This window comes from Dipodomys merriami, unplaced genomic scaffold, assembly GCF_024711535.1.
Source record: "Dipodomys merriami isolate MVZ:Mamm:240054 unplaced genomic scaffold, mDipMer1.0.p SCAF_1, whole genome shotgun sequence".
Lineage (NCBI taxonomy): Eukaryota > Metazoa > Chordata > Mammalia > Rodentia > Heteromyidae > Dipodomys > Dipodomys merriami.
Genome location: NW_027202270.1, coordinates 73202420 through 73212906, shown reverse-complemented (window position 1 = coordinate 73212906; position 10487 = coordinate 73202420).

Below are 10487 nucleotides of genomic sequence, written 5' to 3'. Positions count from 1 at the left end.
ACCTGCCAATGAATGTTGCCCAATATAGAATTGTATGTTTACAGTTTCTCTCTCTCTCTCTCTTTTTTTTTGAGCTATTGAAAAGTATGCTTCATTCTGGCCTCCATTGTTACGGTGACAATCCACTGTCATTTGAATTGCTTCTCCTCATAAGTAAATTGTCATTTATTTTCTCATCACTACTGAAATTTTATTTCTGTCTTTAGTTTTCAGAAGTTTGATTATGACGTCTTAGAATGTGTTTTTTCAGGTTCATCACATTTTGGGATTTTTCATTCTTGATTCAATAGGATTATGTACTTAGAAAAAATTGGAATATTTTCATATTTTATTGTTCAAAGATTTTGGAATATTTTCATATTTTATTGTTCAAAGATTTTTTTCAAGTTCTGTTTAGTCCTTCCTCTCTTCCTTTGATTTCAGAGGCAAATAATATAGATAATGAGATGAATTGCTCACAGCCATGGGATTTTGCTCCATTTCTTTCCATGTCAATGTTCTCACTGGGTAATCTCTACTTGTACTTAGATTGCAATGGTTGTTCATTTCCTCAGTTTGCTGCTGATCCTGTTGACTGGAGTTTTCATTATAGTTACTGTCTTTTTCATTTATTTATTAATACCTGATTTTATTTATATGTTCACTTTCTTTACTGAAAAATTCAACTTTTTCATTCATTTGAAATGTATTTGTAACTGAGTTAAAATTCTTGCTAGATAAAGCGAACTGTTAGAATCTCATTGCAGTAGTGTCATTTGTAGATTGTACTTGGCCACTTAATTCTTAGTGCTTGATTTTCCTTATTTTTTATGTAATTAGTATATTTCAAAATCTTAAATTTTATTAACTGTATGTTATGAGACTTTGAAGTTATTTTGATTTTTTTTTCTGTCATGGGGCTTGAACTTTGGGCCTGGGCACTATCTCTCAGCAATTCAGCTCAAGACTATTGTTCTACCACTTGCACCACAGCACCACTTCTGGTTTTCTGGTGTTTTACTGGAGATAAGAGTGTCATGGCTTTTCTTGCCCAGGCTAGCTTTGAACCATGATCCCCAGATCTCAGCCGCTTGAGCAGCAAGGATTACAGGCATGAGCCATCGGCAGCCAGCTAAATGTTTGTTTTGATAAGTTTAGTTAGACATTATGGCACACTATTATTTTATCTTGACTTATTTATATTTTGACTGATACATGTGTATGTGTGTGTGTGTGTGTGTGTGTGTGTGTGCGTGTGTGTGTGAATGTGTGTTTATGGTTTGCTTTTGAAATTTGCTTAACAACATGAGTTGAACCATTTTTATCTGTCAATTTTTGAGACATAAAATCACTGCGAAAATTTTTATTAATGTATGTTGTTGATAGACTGGCTGTTGAAAGAAAATGAATTCTAAGAACAGAGCCCTAAAAAGGCATCCTAGTATAATACAACCATGTGCTCAGTGTGTGTCATCCAACCAGTCTTTTAGCTTTTCCAAGTCTTATCTTTCATGAAAAGAAATGAGATGAGCGATAGTAAGATTAGCCAAACAAATAAGCATGTGGAAATATATTGATTTTGAATATAATCATCGTGCATATGTGAGATAGCCATTGATGTAGCCAGTTGGCAATAATTCTGTTGCCAATTTCCTGGCTTGCTTCTCTATAACATTACATTTGTTACTATTATTACATGGTCATAAAATAATCATTCTAGAGTTTTAGTGTATTTTTTATATCAGTTTCTCATCACCCTTGATACTTGACATTTGTGTTTTTAAGTCAACAGCTTTCTGATTGTGAATTAGCCAGTTTCTCATTCTAATTAGCAGATTTGCTCTGACAGCATTGATTTGGCATTGGAACGTCATGAGCAACCAAATCATAAGACAGTAATCTAAGGGGAACATGCATGTCAGGTTATAATTTTAATTAGCTCTCATGAGTAAAGCTTTTTGGATAGTACCACAGCAAAATATTTCTCCCTTTCCTCAGGAGTGATTGAGAGGCTGGTGAGTGCTACACCAGACTTGATGGAGTAAAAACAACTTTTTAAAATGGTTTTTCAAAGTCTTGTTTGCGGAAGTTTTAGATAAAGGTTAACATGCCCTAAAACATAAAATGTAAGAGCATATAAAAGTTTTTAAAATTATGAAGATACAAGGAAATTCACAGATAATCACACAAGTTTATAGTTATTAAAAATGAGAAAAATTGCAGGTGGCCTCTAGTTATGAAACATATAGACTAAAAACTGCTTTCACTATATTTGATGTCGGTATAATTTGTGGAGGAGATGGGGAAAAACAAGTCGTTTAAGGATACACGTGGACCCGTTGCAACAATGAGAAATACAAGTTGTCATGTTGAAAATGAACTTTACAACTTTGGTGGGGGGGGGGAGGCTGGGAAGGGATGTGAAGGGTAAAAAAAGGAGGAGGCTGCAATGCTTGATAAGAAATGTACTCATCATCTTGCCCATGTAATTGTAACCCCTCTGTACAGTATGTTCACAAAAAATAAAAATAAAACAAACAAACAAAAAAACAACAGTTTTCTAAAATTATAACCTCTTTGTATATTATAGAAAGGCATCAATTCCTTTGAGTTAACTGAAGAACTGAAACTAGGAGAAAAAGAAACTTAAATCATCAATAAATTTAAAAACTATTGAAATAGGAGATAGCTAATCTGTATAAATTAGCATTATTTTAGAAGAATTCGTGATGAGTAGGAATATAAATGACAAATGTGTTGATGTTTTATATGAATGCCAATTGCACATCAAAATATAGTTGATATTTCAGCACTAGCTTTCTTCATTCACAAATTCAGACTTACTATAGGGAAAATTCTTCCTATTCAGTTTTTTGCATGTGATTGAAGAGCATATTCTTTATTCAAGCATATTGAGATTTACACAATTTCATTACTTTACGTTTTCATATGCAGGTCTTTTCAAAGTTACCACATACATTCCCTTACTGCTGATTTCCATTTTTTACAACCATATCACTAAAAAAAATATGAAAAACAAAAAATTAAGAGGAGTGAGGAAAAAGGTGGGAGAAAGGGATGGTGAAAATGTTGAAATGGGTGACGTAGATCATGTTGTGTTGTATGGATAAACTGTTTTGTTAAATTGCAACTCCTTTGAATAACTAAAGATAATTTTTTAAAAATAAAATAATAAAATTTGGAATGAAAATAAGTGGAAAAACAAACAATTGTATAAACTTTGCTTGCCATTCAGTTTAAATGGCAATCTGCCTTGACCAAAATTCTATTATTCCAATGACACTGCTTTATCATTCCATTTGAAATTCTATCATTCAGCACAGTTTGAGATATTGTGTGTGTCTGTGTATGTGCAAGTGCATGTGGATGTGCCATGCACACATTGCAGTATCGGGACTTGCACTTAGGGTCTAGGAATTTGCATTTTTTACTCAAGGTTGGAACTCAATCACAATAATCTCATGGATTTTTCTACCTGGGCTGACTGCAAACTGTCATCCTCAGATCTCAGCTTCCTGAGTAGATAGGCTTACAGATTTGAGCCACCAGCACTTAAATTGTGAGCAAAATTGTTGAGAATCATGTCTTTTACATTCTTGCATCTTCTAATTGATTAAATTGGCACTATCATGTCAGCAGAACACATTTTCCACCCAGGCTTAGTTCATCTGAAAAACAGGATTGCCTTATGATCCTCCTACAGACAGATGTTTCCAAGTATCAGAAGAATGACAGATGTGGTTTCTCTCTCTCCCGCAGTGTTACCTGCTAATTAAGCTTGCAGAATTGAGTTTGCTGACTAGGCATCGGAGGGATAATGGAGGAATCCACATACATTGTATAACACAGTAATTTGAATGTGTTTTTTATATCTATTGCTGTAGATAACACAGTTAACTCTGTACAATAATCTAATCCAATCAAGTTTAACTTGAATGCTTTCCATTTTGCAAATCTTAAACTATATTATTACCTAATGCTAAACTGCTAGCTGGCCTCATTCCTTAGGTTCTAAAGTCTGTATGATGTCTGGCTTTTTTAAAAATGATATTCAGTGATCTTTATGAAGTTACAATTTATTGATAAGACAAAATATTATAGATTAAATCCATCAAAATTAAAATATAGTAAAGACATTCTTCATTTCATCTCAATCTCTATGCTTGATAAGGTGTTCTAAGTAATAATGTTGAATCTGCATGTCAGGGAGGTTGAACAACCTGGCCACCTGTAGAATAGGCTTGTTGCTAAGATTCACAGAACAGAATTAACAAAATCAGTGTAAGTAAACAATAACAGAAAATTAATTTTGATGGTAAAAAGAAGACTATTAAGCTTAATAAAAAACACAAAAAGTGTAGTTGAAACACCAAGTATTTTTTTTAATATTTTCAAATAAAATGAACAAGGGAAGGCTGTTAAGTACCTAAGGCCTAAATAGGGAAGAATTCTACCTTGCTCTCAACTATTTTTTTTCAAATTATTATTGTGATTAAGTAGTTACATACTTTCCTAAAATTTCACAATATTGTGAGATAGTGAAGCTTAGTTAAAGTCACAAACACATTCTAACTTTCATAGGACAAATTGTCTATCATGGTCTATAACATTTATGAATTATATGAGCGTTGCAATACAGTTATTTCTTCCATATTGGGTGACTTGTGGATGTGGGACATTCTGACTGGGTAAGGTGGTATCTCAGGGTTGTCTTTATTTGCCTTTCCTTCACAACCAGGGATGATGAACATTTTCTCATGTGTTTCTTTGCCATTTTTATTTCTTCATCTGAAAAGTCTCTCTTTAGTTCCCTTGCCCATTTGGTAATTGGTTTGTTAGGTTTGGGAGGGATTAGTTTCTTGAGTTCCCTGTATTTACTGAATATTAACCCCTTGTCTGATATATTGCTGGTAAATTTTTTTCCAATTAGTTGGTTGTCTCTCTAGCTTCTTTGCAATAGCTTTAGCTGTGCAGAAGCTTTTTATTTTAAGGTACTTCCCTTTGTCGAGTCTCTCTCCAATTTGTTGTGACCCTGGGACTCTGTTCAGGAAGTTCCTTCTTGTGCCTATAAGTTCAAGTATCTCTCCTACTCTGTCCTGCAGTAGTTTCAGAGATTCAGGTTTAATGTTAAGGTCTTTAATCCATTTTGAGTTGATGTTGGTGCATGGTAATAGGCTGGGATCCATTTTAGTCTTCTGCATGTGGCCGCCCAGTTTTCCTAGCACTAGTGGTTGAGGAGGCTGTGTTTCTTCCATTGTATGTCTTTGGCTCCTTTGTCAAATATCAGCTGACTGTAGGCCTGTGGATTTATTTCTGGATCTTCTATTCCATTGGTCTTCAGGTCTGTTTTTTTTTTTTTAATTTAATTTTATTTTATTTGTGAACATACTGGACAGAGGGGTTACAATTACATGGGCAGGATAATGCGTACATTTCTTACCAAGCATTGCAACCTCCTCCTTTGGTTTACACTTCACATCCCTTCCCAGCCTCCCCCCTGCCCCCGAATCCCAATCCTTCTCCTTCCCCTGTCTCCCTCCCCCCCCACACCGACGTTGTAAAGCTCTTTTTGGACATGACAACTTGTACTTCTCATTGTTGCAACAGGTCCACCTGTATCCTAAACAACTGGTTTTTCCCCATCTCGTCCACAAGTTATACTGACATCAAATATAGTGAAAGCAGGGGTTATACTATGGGGGAGGGACATACAAAGCAACAAAGAGATAATCTTATAAATGTGTTAAAAAACACTTGCATGAAAGAAAAAAAACATTAAAATACATATCTAAGGGTTCATTTTCCTGACCTCACATTATCTGACCTTTTCCGACTGACTCATACATATGATATTGCAAATAAGGGAAACCATGGGACCTATGTTTCTTTGGGCCTGGCTTACTTCACTTAATATAATTTTTTCCAAGTTTTTCCATTTCCTAACAAATGGGGCAATGTCATTCTTTCTATTGGAGGCATAGAATTCCATTGTGTATATATACCACACTTTCTTGATCCATTCATCTGCTGAGGGACATCTGGGTTGGTTCCATATCTTAGCTATGTTAAATAATGCTGCAATAAACATTGTTGTGCTGGTAGCTTTAGGGTGGTCTTGTTTGTAAACATTTGGGTAAATGCCCCAAAGTGGGATTGCTGGGTCATAGGGGAGATCTATGTGAAGTCTTTTGAGGAACCTCCATACTGCTTTCCAAAGTGGTTGAACAAGTTTACATTCCCACCAACAATGAAGTAAGGTTCCTTTCTGTCCACATCCCCTCCAGCATCTGTTGTTAGAGTTCTTGATTTTTGCCGTTCTAACTGGAGTGAGGTGATCTCTCAATGTTGTTTTGATTTACAATTCTTTTTTTTTTAATTTAATTTAATTTTATTTGTGAACATACTGTACAGAGGAGTTACAATTACATGGGCAGGATAATGTGTACATTTCTTACCAAGCATTGCAGCCTCCTCCTTTGTTTAACCTTCACATCCCTTCCCAGCATCCCCCCTACCCCCCAATCCCAATCCTTCTCCTTCCCCCCATTTCCACTCCCTCTCCCCGCACCAACGTTGTAAAGCTCATTTTGGACATGACAACTTGTACTTCTCACTGTTGCAACAGGTCCACCTGTATCCTTAAACAACTGGTTTTTCCCCATCTCCTCCACCAATTATACTGACATCAAATATAGTGAAAGCAGGGGTTATACTGTGGGAGTGGGACATACAAACCAACAAAGAGATAATCTTATAAATGATTTACATTTCTTTTATGGCTAGGGATGTTGAACATTTCTTCATGTGTCTATTGGCCATCCTTCTTTCTTCTTCAGAAAAGTTTCTCTTAAAGTCTTTCACCCACTTATTTATTGGGCAGTTGTTTCTTTGAGGATTTGTTGTTGGGGGGTTTAATTTTTTGAGTTCCAAGTATATTTTAGATATGAGACCCTTGTCCGTTGTATGGCTAGTAAAGATCTTCTCCCAATCCATGGGCTTTCTCTTGATCTTGCTAGCTATGTCATTTGCCCTGCAGAAGCTCTGCAACTTTATGCAATCCCATTTGTCCAACCTTTCATTGATTAGTTGTGTTTCCGGGTCTCTATTCAAAAAATTTCGGCCTGAGCCAAGGAGACCTAGGGTTTCTCCTATTCCATCCTGTAATGTTTTCAGAGTGACTGCTTTGAGTTCAAGGTCTTTGATCCATTTGGAGTTGATTCTGGTGCAGGGTGATATATAAGGATCTAGCTTAAGTTTTCTACATGTAGTTAACCAATTATGGCAGCACCATTTACTGAAGAGGCTGTCTTTATTCCATTCTATTGTTTTAGCTCCCTTATCGAAGATTAGATGGCTATAAGTCTGTAGGTTCATTTCTGGGTTTTCAATTCTATTCCATTGGTCCTGAGGTCTGTTCTTATGCCAATACCAAGCTGTTTTGATTAGTATGGCTTTATAGTAGAGTTTGAAATTTGGTATTGATATTCCTCCAGCAGTGTTCTTTCGGTTGAGGAGCGTTTTTGCTATTCGGGGTCTTTTATTGTTCCATGTGAATTTTTGGATTGCCTCTTCTATTTCCTTGAAGAATGAGGTTGGAATTTTGATAGGTATTGCGTTGAATTTATAGATAGCCTTGGGAAGTATTGCCATTTTCACGATGTTAATCTTTCCAATCCAGGAGCATGGGAGGCTTTGCCATTTTTTTAGTTCTGTGTTGATTTCCTTTTTCAAGATTTTAAAGTTTTCATCATAGAGGTCCTTCACTTCTTTAGTTAAGTTAATTCCTAAGTATTTTATTTTTCGAGGCGCTATTACAAATGGAGTTGCTTTCCTAATTTCAGCCATACTTTTCTCATTGTTGGCATACAGAAAAGCCATTGATTTTGGGGGGTTAATTTTATAACCTGCTACTTTGCCAAAGTTTTGAATCAGCTTGAGTAATTTGGGAGTGGAGTCTATGGGATTCTTTAAATACAAGATCATGTCATCTGCAAAGAGGGAGAGTTTTATTTCTTCTTTCCCTATTTGTATCACCTTTATGTCTGCATCTTGTCTTATTGCTGTAGTTAGGCATTCTAATACTAGATTGAAGAGGAGTGGAGAGAGTGGGCATCCTTGTCTTGTTCCTGAGTTAAGAGGAAATGGCTTTAGTTTTTCACCATTGAGTATAATGTTGGCTGTAGGTTTGTCATATACAACCTTTATTGTATTGAGGAATGTTCCATGGATTCCTAATTTTTCCAAAACCTCATCATGAAAGGGTGTTGGATCTTGTCAAATGCTTTTTCTGCATCTATTGAGATAACCATGTGGTTCTTATTATTGCTCCTGTTGATGTGATGAATAATATTAATTGATTTGCGTATATTGAACCAGCTTTGCATCCCTGAAATGAATCCTGTTTGATCGTGGTGTATGATTTTTTGGATGAATTGTTGAAGTCGATTGGCCAAAATTTTGTTGAGAAGTTTTGCATCAATATTCATCAAAGAAATGGGTGTATAGTTCTCTTTCTTTGATGAGTCCTTGCCTGGTTTTGGGATGAGGGTTTTGATGGCTTCATAGAATGTGTTGGGTAGTGAGCTTTCTCTTTCAATTTCATTGAAGAGTTGGAGGAGTATTGGTGTAGCTCTGCTTTGAAGCCCTTGTGAAATTCCGCTGTAAAACCATCTGGTCCTGGACTTTTCTTAGCTGGGAGGTCTCTTATTGCTGTTTCTATTACAGTGCTTGATATGGGCCTGTTAAGATAGTTTAACTCATTTGGTTTAGTTTTGGCATGTCAATATTTGCTAGGAAGAGGTCCATTTCTGTCAAGTTCTCAAACTTATTAGCATAAAGTTTTGAGAAGTATTCCCTTATAATGTTCTGAATCTTGGTTGTTTCCGTGGTCATGTTTCCATTCTCATCTCTAAGTTTAATAATTTGAGTGTGTTCTCTTCTTTTTCTGATAAGATTTGCTGAGGATCTGTCAATTTTGTTAATTTTTTCGAAGAACCAACTCTTTGTTTTGTTGATTCTTTCTATAGTTTTTTTGGATTTTAATTCATTTAATTCTGATTTAATTTTGATTATTTCTTTCCATCTACTGGATTGGGGTTTATCTTGCTGCTCTTTTTCAAGGAGGTTTAGATGTGTCATTAAATTGTTGGTTTCAGATCTCTCCAATTTGTTGATGTAGGAGCTCAGAGCTATAAACTTGTCTCTGAGTACTGCCTTTGCTGTGTCCCAGAGGAGCTGGTAATTTGTGTGTTCATTTTTGTTGAATAGCATGATCATTTGAATTTCCTTTCTAATGTCTTCCATGACCCACTCATGATTCAGCAGTGTGTTGTTCAGCCTCCATGTGATGCCAGACTTTCTTTGGTGGATTTTGGTGTTGAGTTCTAATTTTATTCCCTTGTGGTCAGAGAGAATGCAAGGTATAACTTCAATGTTTCTGAATTTAGACAAGTTTGCTTTGTGGCCTAAAATGTGCTCTATTTTGGAAAACGTTGCATGTGCTGCTGAGAAAAACGTGTATTCTGATGCTGCTCGGTGAAATCTTCAGTAGATGTCTGTTAAGTCTAGTTCATCTATGCAGCTGTTTAGATCTGCGGTTTCACTGTTGAGTTTTTTTCCGAGTTGATCTATCTAGTGGGGAGAGTGGTGTGTTAAAATACCCAACAATTAATGTCTTTAGATCTATATGGGATTTGAGGGAAAGTAGTGTTTCTTTGATAAATTTGGGTGCTCCATTGTTTGGCGAATAGATATTTAGAATTGCAATATCCTCCTGAAGGAGAGATCCTTTCATTTGTATGTAACCACCTTCTTTATCTCTTCTCACGAATTTTAATTCGAAGTCTTTTTTATCTGATATTAGGATTGCAACTCCCAACTGTTTATGGGGGCCGTTTGCTTTGTAGATTTTGTTCCAGCCTTTAACATTGAAAATGTGTTTGTTTTTACGGTCAAGATGTGACTCTTGCAGGCAGCAGATAGAAGGGTCTTGTTTTTTAATCCAACTAGATAGTCTATGTCGCTTAATTGGAGAGTTCAGTCCGTTAACGTTAAGAGATAGGACTGAGAGGTAATTGGGAGTTCCTGCCACATTATCCTCCTTCTTGGGGGCTGCGAAAACTGGGTTCTTCCTATGGTTCTTGGATTCTCAGTTTGGGTGCAGTTTCTTGGCCTTTATTGCGGTCTTGTTGGTTTTCTATGTGTAGGACATCTTTAAGAATCTTTTGTAGGGCTGGTTTGGTGGAGATGTATTATTTCAATTTTTCTTTGCTATGGAAGGTTTTTATTTGGCCTTCAGTTATGAAGGAGAGTTTAGCTGGGTACAGTATTCTTGGTTGATAGTTGTTTGTTTTTAGGGCATGGCATATATCATTCCATGCTCTTCTTGCTTTGATTGTCTCTGCTGAGAAATCTGAGGTGATTCTAATTGGTTTCCCTTTGTAGGTGATTACCCTTTTCTCCTTGACAGCTTTAGGGATCTTTTCCTT